The sequence below is a fragment of the Sus scrofa genome, chromosome 13, assembly GCF_000003025.6.
Source record: "Sus scrofa isolate TJ Tabasco breed Duroc chromosome 13, Sscrofa11.1, whole genome shotgun sequence".
Classification (NCBI taxonomy): domain Eukaryota; kingdom Metazoa; phylum Chordata; class Mammalia; order Artiodactyla; family Suidae; genus Sus; species Sus scrofa.
This window is the reverse complement of record NC_010455.5, coordinates 115895313-115910082: the sequence shown is the minus strand read 5'-3', so window position 1 is coordinate 115910082 and position 14770 is coordinate 115895313. Positions and strand designations below refer to the sequence as shown.

General features: G+C 39.1%; 1 long non-coding RNA gene across 4 annotated transcripts in view; it reads right to left on the bottom strand.

Moving 5' to 3' along the window:
• LOC106505748 overlaps window positions 1-14770 on the bottom strand; it is an 842810-nt gene that overhangs the window by 420289 nt on the left and 407751 nt on the right. For 2 of the 4 annotated variants that reach the window (XR_002338112.1, XR_002338113.1), the window contains exon 2: window positions 2936-3088. The exons of the other annotated variants lie outside the window; for them this stretch is intronic. This is a non-coding gene — a long non-coding RNA (uncharacterized LOC106505748). The remainder of the gene's footprint in view (window positions 1-2935; window positions 3089-14770) is intronic. 4 annotated transcript variants of the gene reach the window in all.

Sequence of the window (14770 nt, the reverse complement as noted above, 5' to 3'; positions counted from 1 at the left end):
GAGGAAGATATTACAGAGCTGAGTTTCACTTACAGATAAAGGAAATGAAGACCAAAGATCAGCCAACTTTGCAGGATGGCATGGAACATAAGAGTCAGAGCTTGGAGAACATATCTGATACCATGGTGTCCCTGTCTCCGAACACTTAGGTTAAATATGAGATATGTTACATTGATGGTTTTCACATCTTTTTAAACTAAATTATAATTTCATTTTCACATCTTAATTTTTTCGTATTCTGTTTCTGCATGTAATATACTGCTACATGCAGATCAAGCAGATGTTTAATGAACATTTTTAAATTAATTTACAATCCTTTCCTCTTTGTATTTTTTTAAAACTCATTTATCTATGTAGCTATACATATTTGCTAAAGAATCGACAGCATTTCAATCAATTTTTTCTTTAAACTATTTCCCAAAGTTTGAAACTCTGGGGTTTTAAATACATGTATACATTCCTGGCCATCTATGGAGTTTTAGGGGAAAGAATATAAGGATAATGTGAATATGCACTAAGCAGTTGATAAAAAGCAATGCCTAGAAAAGGTCAAGAGACATTGGATCAGTGCCCACTCCCCAGGCCCAGTGGTAAGTGGAGAGAGGAAGAGAAGGAGGTTACTCAGACCAGCCATTTTCCTGTCCAGTCCCATAGTGAGACCAGCAGTCAGGACAAATGGAGTTCCAAGGGATAGGCCCAAGACATATGACAAAGAAGGGGAAAATGAAGAGACAAACATCCCAAGATACCAGGACCAAGAGGATACTAAAGTTTCAAAGTTTCTTTCCTGGGCTGTTCCTTTGCTGCAAGGGATCTGCATCAGCAGAGTCACAGCAAATACAGATAAGCAAACTAGAAAAAGGTGCTTCCTCCCAGCAGACACAATCTTGACCAAAGCATGCACCATGGCAAGTGGACTACGGTTTGGATTATAACCCCACTTGTTGCCTGAACAAGGATTCGTACAGTAAACGACCTGCAGTTCTGTATTTGCAGACCTATGCATAAACTGGAAACATAATCAAGTCAGGTCAGCTTCTAAATGGAAGATATTTTTGACTCTTGCCAACAATGCATCCTTTGTTTAATAGATATTCAAATACACATATCTAATATGTAACCAGGACAAAGAGATGATTTGTAGAATCCAAAGTCAAATGAATTCCCAGTTAAAAGGAAAATGAATACCCATCTCACAGATTACTGTGATGATGAACAAGATAATACATGTCAAGCACAAAGCACAATGCCTAGCATGAATCATTCAGTAAAATATTGGTTCTTTGCCATTTTCCCTAAAACTATTTAGATAAAGCTGCTATTACAGTGGTATTTTTTTTTAATCTAGCTCTTACTTGCCATAAACCACAAAGCCTTCATATTTCCCCACATAAGAACAAACTTCTGTCCCTCCCTCACCATCATCCTCTATATCAACTACATGTTAGAGTAGCAGACAGCATGCCATAGACACTGAACCCATCTGGAAGAACAGCATATTACTTTTGTATGATATGTTAGTACAAAACTCAAAACCATTTACATTTTATAATAAAACTAAAATTTGGCCCATGTTTGCAAAAACATTTTCAGCATTTGCTATAGGCCAGTTATTTTCATTAATCCATGGATTTGAACCCATCTCGAGAGTCACACAAAAGTCAGGCAAATATCCCAAATGTTGTTTTGAACACTGGCCTTAAAAAAAAAAAATGAGCAGAAGTTGATGCACAAGACTGTGCAGGAAAAATGTGCACAGTCATATCTTTAAAGGCACTTGGATCACAGTCCTTTTCTGCAGTTCTTCTCTCTCTTTCAAATGAACTCCATAGACAGATTAGCAGTTTCTAAATGTTTACCATGGTTTCTGGGGTAGCCATGAGCTCTCTCCTTCCATACAGATTTTTAATTAAAAAATTATAAATGTGTAGCCATATCTTGATCAAATTAAAAGGCAGTGGTAAGAAGACAGCCTGCTCTCTTAGTACTCCCTATCCTGGTGTTGATTTCCAGGCTGGCATGAGGTGATGCTGTTTCCAAAATAGTCTTTATCCCCCCCTCTAAGGCTGCAGCCCTCTAAGAAGTCTGAACCCCAGAATCTCAGAAGTAAACAGTGACCTCTAAAGTATTTGTTTACATTCTATTAAAATGTCATGTAGCCACATTTTTCTGACCTGATATAGCTTTAAGCCAAGGAAAATTTCCAGAGGATGAAATTCACAGCAATGATATAACATGTGGCATCTTAATAAATGGGAAATTGTACAGACCAGAGAACATCGATCATCAAGGCAAGTTTGAAAATAATAGAAATATTATACAGAGCACAGGTCAAATATCAGAATCAAGCAACTCAAATCAGAATGAAAATGTCTACAAAGCAACAGAGAGTACAATTATTTTTAAACTAGGGAAACAGGAATAGATTCTTTTAAGAACAGGCAGGGGAGGAAAAGATGACAGAAAACAAGAGCTTAAGTTCTCTTTGGGTTCCTCTGAGTTGTAAAAGCTCCCTAGCCAATCATACCAGGTGAGACCAGATCTTCCAGGGTACCAAGCAGAGAGGAAAACAGGACCCCAGCTTTGCCTCTGTCCTTCAACTTTCACCCAACATTGTACCCTCCCTCCATCTGGTTGACTTGTAGTACCATGAAGAACACACGTGTCTCTTTCCAAACAACTCCAAATTTGAATCTCATTTTCACTGACACCCATATGTAAATTAGAGGTTACTAGAACATCTTCTATCTTCTCTCACAGCACTGAAATTTATATCACCACCCCCCAAAAAGGCCCTTGGTCCTACATAGTCCTTGATATTGACCTTTCTTCTTGGAATGAATGAGAGGAAAAATCAGAGCACTCTCTAGAGATGGGAGTTTGTGCGATCAAAGTATTGCTGGGAATACAGTAGAAAACAAAAGAATGCACTTACTTCATTCAGCCTTAGGGTTAAAGAAGGCTTCTTGGAAGTGGGGCCATTTGAGCTATTTACATTCCATGCGAACCACAAAGCCTGCCTTTTAGAAGTACTTTGCTCTTGGACTTAAAGAGGAGAGCAATGAGAAAGATGACTTCATACTTTCCCCTATGAAAAAAAAGGAAGAAAAAAAAAACAGTAACAACAAAATTATCACAGACATCAAAGAGTTTCCTGGTGACATAACCCTTAACTATGTATGCTAGTAGCTTACTCAACAGTTCAAGAATATGGAAAAAAAAATTAAGACATCAAATATGGCAGGAAACACAGATTAAGAATTTAGCTATGTTTGTAGGTTTACTGTGAAAGAAAGGGAGATTCTTTTCCTACCTCCATCTCAAGGGGAGAGTGAGGATTTGTAATCTAGATGTTACCCCAAGGAAGAGAACTTAAGTTTAGGCTCCCAAAGTAAACAGCTGGATTGTTCAAGACAGGAAAAGCACAGAAGTTTCTAAAAAATAATAATAATAATAAAGACTGTCTGGGTGTACCTAATGCCCATGCAATAGGAACTGCTAATAACATGAAGTCTAGGCTTGATTTAGGACGGATCAAAGATACAGTAGCCAAGCTGGACGTGTACCCTGTGCCACCAAATCCATGTGCTTCAAAGAGCAACTTCAGCAGTCAGACCAGAGGCTCTTCCTAGAATTTTCTGGAAGGTATAAGACCCCCAATTTCCTTGAATGACCAAAGGAAGTTGCAGAACAAAAATAGATGCGATTAAACTCTTAACAATCTTGCAAAAACAGGGGTTAGCAGGGAACAGAGCCAGATTTATCTGAACACAAAGAAATATAACACTTCCTGCTCCCAGAGTTGAGGAGCCAATTCATACTTTTTAGTTTGACCCAAGTTCTAAAACAAAATCAACCTTTTAAAAAACAAAACCAAGGTCTTTGTAAACTAACACAGTGAAACTCCATAGGCTGCAGAGTACCCACATTTATAACAAACACAGAAAATTACTGGAAAACCAGCTGAGCTTGATAAGTACACCCAATTTCTAACCTTCCCAGAGCTAGAAGAATGTCTGTCTCAAGCACTTTCAATTACTGGCCTGAGGTGACCCAAGGACTTCTTCCCACTAATAACCATTTGAAAAAGAGGGGGAAAAAATCCATATGCTGAAATTCCCTCCTTGGCCAATCAACCACTGAACCAGACAAATAAGAACCAAGCAGCTAATATTTAAACAGAACTAATGTTACATGACAAGGTTAAAACTCATGTTTTCTTTTGTATTGTTTTTCACAGAATATACTAACAATGTCTAAAGGTAATAAGAATTCTATAGAGACATTTCACTTTTCCAGATAGCAGGCATTCATTGGTTCTTGAATGTTTCATACTAGACAGAATTTCTGGCTTATTGTGGTTGAGATAAAGAAAAATATTTTAAATCAAAACAGAGGGGGTATTGCACAATGAATTTCAGTGAAATAAGAGCAAGCAAGCACATCTAAGTAGGTTTTGTTATGACATAGCATTCAAGGGATAGGAAAAATATATATAAAGAAAGTAAGCATCCAGTTGTTAAATCTAGAATTCTCAGCTGCCCTGTCCTGTAGTCAATTTGCCAAATGTCTTTTTTCTTCTCTAATCCTATTTTTAAATATCTTATAACTTGAACCTAATTGATCACTTAGTCACATTGGCCTGAACTCATTAGGCCAATTAAATTAGAAGGTATGTGGTACAGAATAAGGCTTTCACAGAGCCATTGGCTGCTGGGCTTCTAAACATTCCGCTACATAGTCTCATTTCATGGGCTGTGATCCTGCAGGAAAGGTTTGATTTTTCAAAGAGGACACACTGCTACTCAGAAGGACTTCTCAGGACACTGTGGGGGGGGGGGAGGGGAGTAGTAAAAACCAGAACAATCTGACAAAAATAGGATGCCTTGTCACCCAAACCCTGAGGCAACTCACACATATGGTGCCATATTTTAAACATGAAGAAATAGATGCTGTCTTTATAGCCTGGTGCTGTTAGGATAGCAACTCCCAGAGATTATGTTTTCCTGGTAAAGGTCTGGACAGAAGCATTGTGCTAAGGAAGACTCCTAGATTCCCTGGCAAGGTAGCACACAGGCAGAGGTATACAGTTCTTCAGGGCAGGACAGGCAACTGAGATCCTGCTATGTGCTCAAAGCACAGGGTACCCTGATGAGGGATTGAACCTGCCTGTAGGATGGGGGCCTTTCCTTAACTGGTCCACAGAGGAGCCACATTTCTGCAATTTGTCTGGAGGGGATATATTTCCTTATCTGCAAAAAGGTACCACATATGCTAATAGCTTGGGAACTAGGTAATAAGTAGGTTGTATAGTGATTTATAGTCCAAAAACATGACAATAATGAGACTAGAGGAACTGTCACTTCTAGGAAATCTCTTGAATTCATTTAGCTCCTAAAGAGTCTCAGCCCCACCCATCTGCAACTCTGGGATATTGAAGCTTTTGGAAAAAGCCAACCAGAGATTTGATGCCAGCCTGGGTTTCCTTCAGGAGAGGATAGGAGTGTAGAGAAGAGGAGGAAGGAACTGGCATGTTTTGTGTCTAAACTTCAGCATCTTTGAGGGCAGGGACTGTATCATATTCACTATTGTATTCTCAGCAGCATGCACTCAACATATCTGTGTGGAAGGAATGTATTCAAATCCATTTTTTTCTTTCATCTTGTTTGTGTTGCTTGAGATGATTATACCTATCCTTTTTTCTTATATATATATATATACACAAAATTCAATCCTCTGTTAACCTGGAAAATAAGGCATCTTTGTGAACATTTTTCAAAATCTATTAAAGGATCACAGGACCTTAAAGTTAAACATGTCTTAGTCTAATCCACTATGAGGCAGCAAGGGTCTAGAGAGTTTAAGTGACTTGTAGTTGGTTTCCTAACCAGTTAGAGGCAAAGCCAAACTAGAGCTCAGAAGAAGAAATTCCCAAACCCAAAGTCTTTCTCCAATGCTCTGTGACCAAGAGAGCAGAAACATGTACCTCTAACATTAGAGTTGTCTCTATGTTAGACACTGTTAGCCTCTCATGTGCCAAGAAGGTCTTACACCCTGACTATGGCCCCTTTGCAAGTCTCATTCCAATTTTCCTAGTGCTGCCTTTATATGTCCCTGTACTCTAACACACACTGCTAGACTCAAAAGTGAGCAATCAGATAAAAGTCTCATAATATTTACATAAATGGACCCCAAAGAAAAGATTAACTAGAAACCTGTCACTTTCAAACTTTTGTGAAATACACCATGGAATTTTTTCTTTTAATGATAACATCAACACTACAGAGTAGGTAAAAAGTATCATACACTATCCTTAAACCCTGGAAGGGCTAGATCAGAGCAGAAATAAACTGAGAAACCTTCATGGAGTCATAGAAGAGTGGTCTGGCTTGCAAACATCATGCATCAGAGACATTGAAGAGACCCACTATAAGCCAGCCAGGATGAAACAAGAGTAATTCTTCTCTCATAAAAAGCATGCCAGTGACTGCCATTTGAACAAAGCATAAATTGTTCCTAAAGAACATTGGGTTCAAGTCAACCAGGGAACAACATTTAAAAGGTATTCTGTCTAGGGAGTAGGTACAGATTTTCTGACCTCCATTTCTAATAACCGGAATACAGCACATGTCTAGTATCTCAGTAGAGAAGAATATGTTAAGGCCATTATAGTAGATGGAGGATTTTAGTCAAATAATAAGTTAACCCTTCCTTGGGCAAAGAAACCAACTGGTTGAAATGTGGTGGGAAAGTAAAAATTAAAAATCTCTATCAGATAGGGTCATGCAGGAATTTCTGGCTCAAGATGAACTTGAAAAACATAATAAAGAAAAATCTATAATGAGCAACAGATTTATGAGTTCAAAATGTCCATTTGCCCTCCAAAAGACTTCTGGAAATAGATTCTCTTTATATTTTGGACAACATGATGTTCTATCATATGTTTCTAGAACATTCAAACTGGGCTAACCAGCTACAAAGGAAACAATGATTTTATCATACCTTTTGTTTCTATTCATTATGTTCTCAACTGAGAATATTTAATGCCTGGTATTGATCATCATTTCATATTTATTAAGTGTCAGTATTCAAGATGCTACACACAAGACATGATGAAAACTAAATTAGCAAAAGTGTAACCAAGGGTGGGCAGTTTCTCAGTGAATATGGGCAGATTTCTAAAACTAGAAGCATTTCCATCAGCAGGGTTCTATGCATAAATTATTTTTATAAATGTCTTAAGATAATGGAAGAGAAAAGAAGGGAAGTATCTGGAAGAAAAACCCTTATAAATAGCTGTCTGGAACTGAGTTGATATGATTTAAACTCTAAGCCATACTACAATAAACAAGAATGTTAAGGGGTAAGTGAGGTAAGTCAGAAAGAGGACAAACACCATATGATATCACTTATATGTGGACTCTAAAATATGGCACAAATGAGCCTACCTACAAAACAGAAACAGACTCACAGACGTGGAGAACATACTTGTGGTTGTCAAGGGGGAGAGGGGAGGGAGTGGGATGGACTAGGAATTTAGGATTAGTAGATTCACACTATTATATTTAGAATGGGTAAGCAATGAAGTCCTATGGTATAGCACAGGGAACTGTATCCAATCTCTTGAGATATATAATGATGGAAAATAATACATTTTTTAAAAGATAGATTCTTCCCATTTTACAGATGAGGAAGCTAGATCTTGAATAGAGTTAAAAGGACTATGAAAAATATATATTGTTTTCCCCAAGTAAAACATGTAAAGAAGTTTAAGAATCTGTGGAAAGACAGACAATAAACTTTAGTGGAAATTAAAAAATTAAAATTTGGAGTTCCCATCGTGGCGCAGTGGTTAACGAATCCGACTAGGAACCATGAGGTTGCAGGTTCGGTCCCTGCCCTTGCTCAGTGGGTTAACGATCCGGCGTTGCCGTGAGCTGTGGTGTAGGTTGCAGACACGGCTCGGATCCCGCGTTGCTGTGGCTCTGGCGTAGGCCGGTGGCTACAGCTCCGATTCGACCCCTAGCCTGGGAACCTCCATATGCTGCGGGAGCGGCCCAAGAAATAGCAACAAAAGACAAAAAAAATAAATAAATAAAATAAAAAATAAAATAAAATACTCTATTGCCAAAATAATTCCAACAGGAACACCAAAGTTCACAATACCAAATATAATGAAAAAGTTTGGGGAAAAACAAAAAAAAACAAAAAAACACAAAAAAACAAAACAAAACAAAAAAAAATTAAAATTTTGCAAAAAAAAAAAATGTTAAGGGAAGGAGAGTGGCAAATGATTCTTTAAAAGTAAAGTTGGTTCCCAATATTTAGGGAACAAAATTAAGTAGTACTGAATTACAACCAAAAAGATAAAACATGTAACCATCTGTACATACTGATATTAAATTTTAAAAGATTAAAGAATGAATGAATGAGTGAATGAATGAATGGAGGAGAACAGACACATCTTCCTTGCAGATGGATTTCAAATAATTTATGCAGGTACTTGGCCCTCAAGGAGATTGAGCATAATTCTCAATTACTCTTTAAGCATGAGATGTTATAGTAACTTTCTTCCAAAGAGTACAGTGTGAAAGCAGGGGGAAAGAATAACTTTACAATATAAAAATCTGAGAAAACTACCTCAGTTGAGTTATTATGGCAAACATTAGTGAAAGTCATATTGATAGCATGGACCCATGATAAGATTTGATGAGGATGATGTTTTACTTCTGTAGTTTTCTTCACAAAGCTCAAAACCCCAGTCTACTCACAAGGAAAATGAGTATATTCCAACTGAGAAATATTCTACATTCCTGAGGAGGATTTTCCAAAGCCATCAAGATCTTCAAAAACCAGGTGAATTTGAAAAACTGTCACAGTCAAGAGAAGTCTAAGGTGACATGACTTCTGAAAGTAATGTGATTTCCCGGATGGGATTCTGGAAGGGGAAAACGATCTTAAAAAAATACCAAGGAGGATTTCCCATTGTGGCTTGGCAGTTTGGGAACCCAACATAGCATCCATAAGAATGCAAGTTCAATCCCTGGCCTCACTCAGAGGGTTAAGGATCTGGCATTGCCATGAGCTATGGTGCAGGTCGCAGATGTGGCTCAGTTCTGGCATTGCTGTGGCTGTGGTGTAGCCCTCAGCTGCAGCTCCGATTAGACCCCTAGCCCAGGAATTTCCATATGCCACAAGTGCAGCTATTAAAACAAAACAAACAAAACAAGGACATCTGAATAAGGTATAGAATCCAAGTATGCCATAGTAATGTTGGGTTCTAACAATGGAGAAAACTGAGCCATGAATTTGGGGGAACTCCCTGGACTCTATTTTCATTTTTTCTGTATTTTTCTAAAACTACTCTAAAAATGTTATTAAAAAAAAAAAAAAAGGATGGTGGCCATGGGGAGGGGAGAAAAAACAGTCAAAGAGGTAAAGGGATAGATGTTAACAGTCAAAAGTAGAGCTCTCAACTCAGTGGAGCCTCAAGTGTCAGCACTAGGGGGAAAAAAGTCAAAAGGCATCTCTAAACGCCAAGGAGAACTGAATGAAACAATGCGATAAGAATAGCTGGGAGGTATTCATAAGCACAATTAGCACCTTGACTGACTGGGAGCCAAAATAAGCGGCTGTGGGAGAGCAGCAGCCCAGGGTCATAAACAGGTCCTGTGGTGGCATCTAAAATGAGAGGAGGCGCCCCACCAGAGGAGAGTGTTTAGCAAACAGGATCCAGGTTTATAACAAGAAGTCCTATGTTACGAGTTCTCCCTGGTCTTTCTAAGCAGGAGGAAGAGTAAAACTTTTTTTCTACAAAATTGTCATGTTGACATTTTTGTCACCTTTATAGAGGTTTTTAGGTCTCAATACAGGCAGCCCCTGCTTCTCACTACTTGAATTTTGCCTAGTAGGAAGGAACCTAAAAACAACACCTCTCAATGCTGGATCTGACCAGCCTTCCATTTTAGCAGCAGATTCTTAATTTGGAGGGACTGAATCATCCATTTCTCACCTTTCTCACCAGCCAAGTATTTTTAACTTACTGTCGGCTATGGAGTGAACACAGAGTCTATAAGGAAAAAGAGAGCCCATTTTTCATTTTTCTGCATTTGGCTGCTCAATCCAGGAATGCCTTATAGCAAAAAGGAGGGTCTTTTACTTAAAAATATTGGTTTATTTAACATTTTTCTCCATTTCTTTTTATAATGCCCCAAATGAGTCTCTGCTAATCAAACAAGGTCCACTTCTTACCTGGAGGCAGCTTTGCTGCATATCCCAAGTACAGAAACTCTGGGCAGCAGTCTTGAGTACCCTAGTGGTTCCAGAGATAGAAAGGTCATAGGGTGCATCCAGCTCCCTGTCTGAGAAGAGGCTGACCTGAAAGGTAAGCCTCTGTGGACCTGTTCTCCTAGATCTCAAGGATCTGGAATGGGAGAGAGACAAAGCTTGAGCTGCTGCTTAAGAGCCACTGGACACATGGAGTTCCCGTTGTGGTTCAGTGGTTAACGAATCCAACTAGGAACCGTGAGGTTGTGGGTTAGACCCCTGGCCTCGCTCAGTGGGTTAAGGATCCGATGTTGCCCTGAGCTGTGGTGTAGGTCCCAGACGCGGCTTGGATCCCGCGTTGCTGTGGCTCTGGCGTAGGCCGGTGGCTACAGCTCCAATTAGACCCCTAGCCTGGGAACCTCCATACACTGCGGAAGCAGCCCTAGAAAAGGCAAAAAAAAAAAAAAAAAAAAAAGCCACTGGACACAATGATACTCAAGAAACTCAACTGCATAAGGACAGTTTGTTCCAACATCTAAAATAAATAGTCAGGGTTCCATTAGGTTCTCAGACCTAAACTGAGAAAGTAGGGAAGACCAAAAAAAATCAACTGATGGAATAAGAAGAGAATGGCATTTTCTCATCATCAATGTAAGCAGGCCAATGTCAATTAAAAACATTTAAGCAAGACTCTCTTTCTTTGTTTGCATGATAAAGAATGGATTTCACAGTCAAAGACAGAAAAGGTTTAACAATGATTGGGTATTACAGAATGATGAAATTCAGATAAGACAATTCCCCGTGGTGCAATGAAGAGCAGAAGGGATAGATTATGCCTTGGAATGGCAAGGCCAGGGAAAATACCAAAACCAGTGAGGATAATGATGAACACAGAGGTGGGCTGAGCACACACTCCATGCCCAGAAGTGTGGGCACAAAGGAAGATGAGGGAAGTTGAGTTGAGAAAAGGTCACCTATAAAAGGTGAGGTGCTAAAGGTGAGGAGGCTGGAAGACAAGGTCTTGGGCAAGGCCTGCATAGTCCACGCAGAAGGAAAGAATGAAACTGTGTTTGAAAAAAAACCTAAAGAATCTGGTCTCTCCTCAGAGTACTTGACAAATATTGGATAGCAGAGCCAATCTCAATCTATAAAAGAAAATAATCACAGTAAACACTTATAGAGCAACTGCTATATGCCAGACTCATGTAAACATAACTCAATAATCTTATGAGATAGAGACTTTATCATCATATTTTACAAATACAGAAACTGAGATGCAAAGGGGTCAGGTGACTTGCCCAAGGTTACATAGGTGGTCACAACAGCCATCAGATGCTGACTCATATCACACATCACACTGAGAAGGCATATTCAGCTTAGAACTGTGTTGACATCTAAAATAACTGCTTTAAAGTGAAATTTTGGAACAATTGAGTTTTTCTACATTCATTCCTTCACTCAACTGTGTTACAAATACCTCCTGAATGCACACTATCCATCAAGCACCGTTACAGGGTTTGGGGTAAGAAACATTAAAAAAAATCCATGCCTTCCTAAGCATGCACTCTAGTGAGGGGCAACAGGTAAATAAAATAGATGAGAATAATATAATATATGGTAATAAGTATGTGGAGACAAAGCAGGGAAGAGGGATCAGAGTGGTAGCTAAAATTTTAGTAGTGTGGTCACAGGTTTGAACCTAAAGGACCTGAGGGAACCAGCCTTGCAGATATTTGAGAGCAAGCATTCCAGGCCAAGGGATCAGCAAGCATAAATGCCCTCAGGTCAGAATGGGACAAGATGTCCTAAGGGATTTTGTAGCTGGAAAGGATTTACCTTTGGTTAAGTCCCTAGGCCAAGCCTGACAATGCCTTTACCTCCACATATAAATGAAACACAAATGGTCTCTAAATTACACAGACCTCACAGGCTGCTCTCCCCAGGAGGATTCCTTCATGTAGCATCCTTCCAGAAATACCTCAAAGGTACCAGCTCCTCCCAGATTCTTCTTTTATCTTTTGCTAGAGATAGCCTTTTCCAAATTCCTTAAGGTGTTTGACATTTCCCACTTTGCTTTTGATTAGAGTTACTTTTTCTACCTTATATTCCCTCTAAACTGTACATCCACTGAGGGCAAGAAATGAACCCTGTTGTTTTATTCTCTTATGGCTCAACAAACATTTGAGAAGGTTTGAGTATGTGCTTTCTATCAAATTAAGTTCCAAATTAGAATAGCAGTAATTTCTCATCTATATTTAATTATAATAAGGAAATATATCATTAACCATACTTCCTTTAATTTTTAATATTCACAAAGTTTTTGCCAAACTATTTCAACTCATTGACATGTAAAGTTACAAGCTAATATTTTAAGTTCCAATGATCTTAAAGAGTAATGTTTTTCCCCACACAACCATAAAAGAAAAGGATGAGTTTTGACAACTTTGTTGTAAATAAGTAAAAATGGCAGATTGCAGAATATCTTCACTTATGTAATAAAAAAAAAACTAAAAATAACATTTAAAATATCTCAAGTAGATAAAACACTTAAAACCAATACCCAATTTGGCTTTGACCAGTGGATACACCCTATTATTTCCTGACCAAAAAATTACATGTCTTTTTGTAAGGGAACACAAAATGTGACCTGGGGTTGTTAGGGTTCTATAGCTGATAAATCATTTCCACACTGCCTTCAAAAACCAAGATGTAGAGAGATAATGCAAGAAGAGTACTAAACAATTTAAAATATCTTGCACTGGGGAGTTCCGTTGTGGCTCAGCAATAACGAACCAACTAGTACCCATGGGGACACGGGTTCAATCCCTGGCCTTACTCAGTGGGTTAAAGACCTGTCATCACCATGAGCTGTGGTGTACATCACAGACTTGGCTTAGATCCTGTGTTGCTGTTGCTGTGGCTGTGGTGTAGGCTGACAACTACAGCTCCCATTTGACCTCTAGCCTGGGAACTTCCATAGGCTTCAGGTGCAGCCCTAAAAAGACCAAAAATGAAAAAAAAAAATTGCACTGAATTTCTTCTTATTCGTTTGGTGTAGAAAGTCACCTAAAATGTCATGTAATTGATTTGAAATTGACCAAGCATACATTTCAGCTCCATGCTTATTATTATTAATTTTAAGAGTAGAAAATAATGAGAAAATCAATGAAATGAGGAAAAAAAAAACTGTTTTGGGAAAACAATACCATTCTGTGGAATTGTTTCCTCCTCCTGTGTCTCTCTCTGTGGAGCAACTTTAGGTTGGGGTGTGTATGGCATCTGTGAAGGAGATTCCTCTGGAAAGCTGGCCCTTGGGCTTCAGGAAGGCTATTCTACAGACCCTAATCTAATCTCCAGTTCAGCAGATGATCACTGCTGATGCTGGGACTGGGTAGCTTAGAAAGCTTCTGCTCAATGCCCATACATTCACGAGGACCTTGTACCTTATTGCAGAAGGGCTGAGAAGGGAAGGCAGTGACAAAGTTCCAGTCATTAGACCCTAGAAACTGCATAGCCTCAAGGAAACATAATTTAAAACTCTGGGCCATTTTGGGTTTCAAGATATGAGCCTAAGTAGAAACTATTTCTCCCTTTCCCCTTCCCTTTTCCTAACCCCAAACTATACTTCCTTCCAAATCATAATAGCATCACCTCCTTATCTTAGATATAGTTTTTTCCCTAATGCCAAAGCTAGCTATCATTCTCACCACCCACAATCATTCATACAATAAATATTTCCAGAGTACCTACCGTGGGACTTGCTGTGCTAAGTTTGGAAGACATGCTTAATGGTCCTTGTACCCATTAAGGATAGAAAGGAAAAATGAGTGCCCTAAAGTATAGGGAACAAGGACCTTTTATCAACTTCTTGATACAAGATGTCATGTTTAAGAATATATCACACAATGAAAGACATTAGTAAGCACTGAAGAAAGTAAGGTCCCCAGGGAGAGGCAAGGCTATGTCACAATCACAGCAGGAGGTGTGTCAAGCTCCACAGCCCAACAGTCACCCTCCACTCCTCCCCCTTTCCACCCCAATTATAATGTTAATTTTACCAGGTCCTCTCCCACCCAAGATAATAGCAACATCTGTATATTCCTTCTTAGCAATCCCTCCCCATCCCCCCCACCCAACCCTGTAGTGGATAAGCTAAGCAGAGCTGTACTGGGAAAACAGAGTACTTTTTTCCAAGGTTCGTTCATCATATTAGCAAAGGCAGACAACTAAAGGCAAACACACTAACAACATTTTTGGAAATTCTAAAGATGTGGCTTTGAATATCAAAAGCTAAATCCTGGAGGACTCGAGACAAGCATTTACAGAATGGAAAAGCTTTAAGAGGGAACTGGACATCCAAGGAGCAGTTTTCCCCCCACCTGTATAAGTCTGACAGCCTCATCCTCAGATGCTATGAGTATCTGAAGAGTGACCTGGCACACTGCCCCTCTCTGTATTGAAACTGGGGACCACAGTTGTGTCCATATCAGAAGTCATAGGTGAG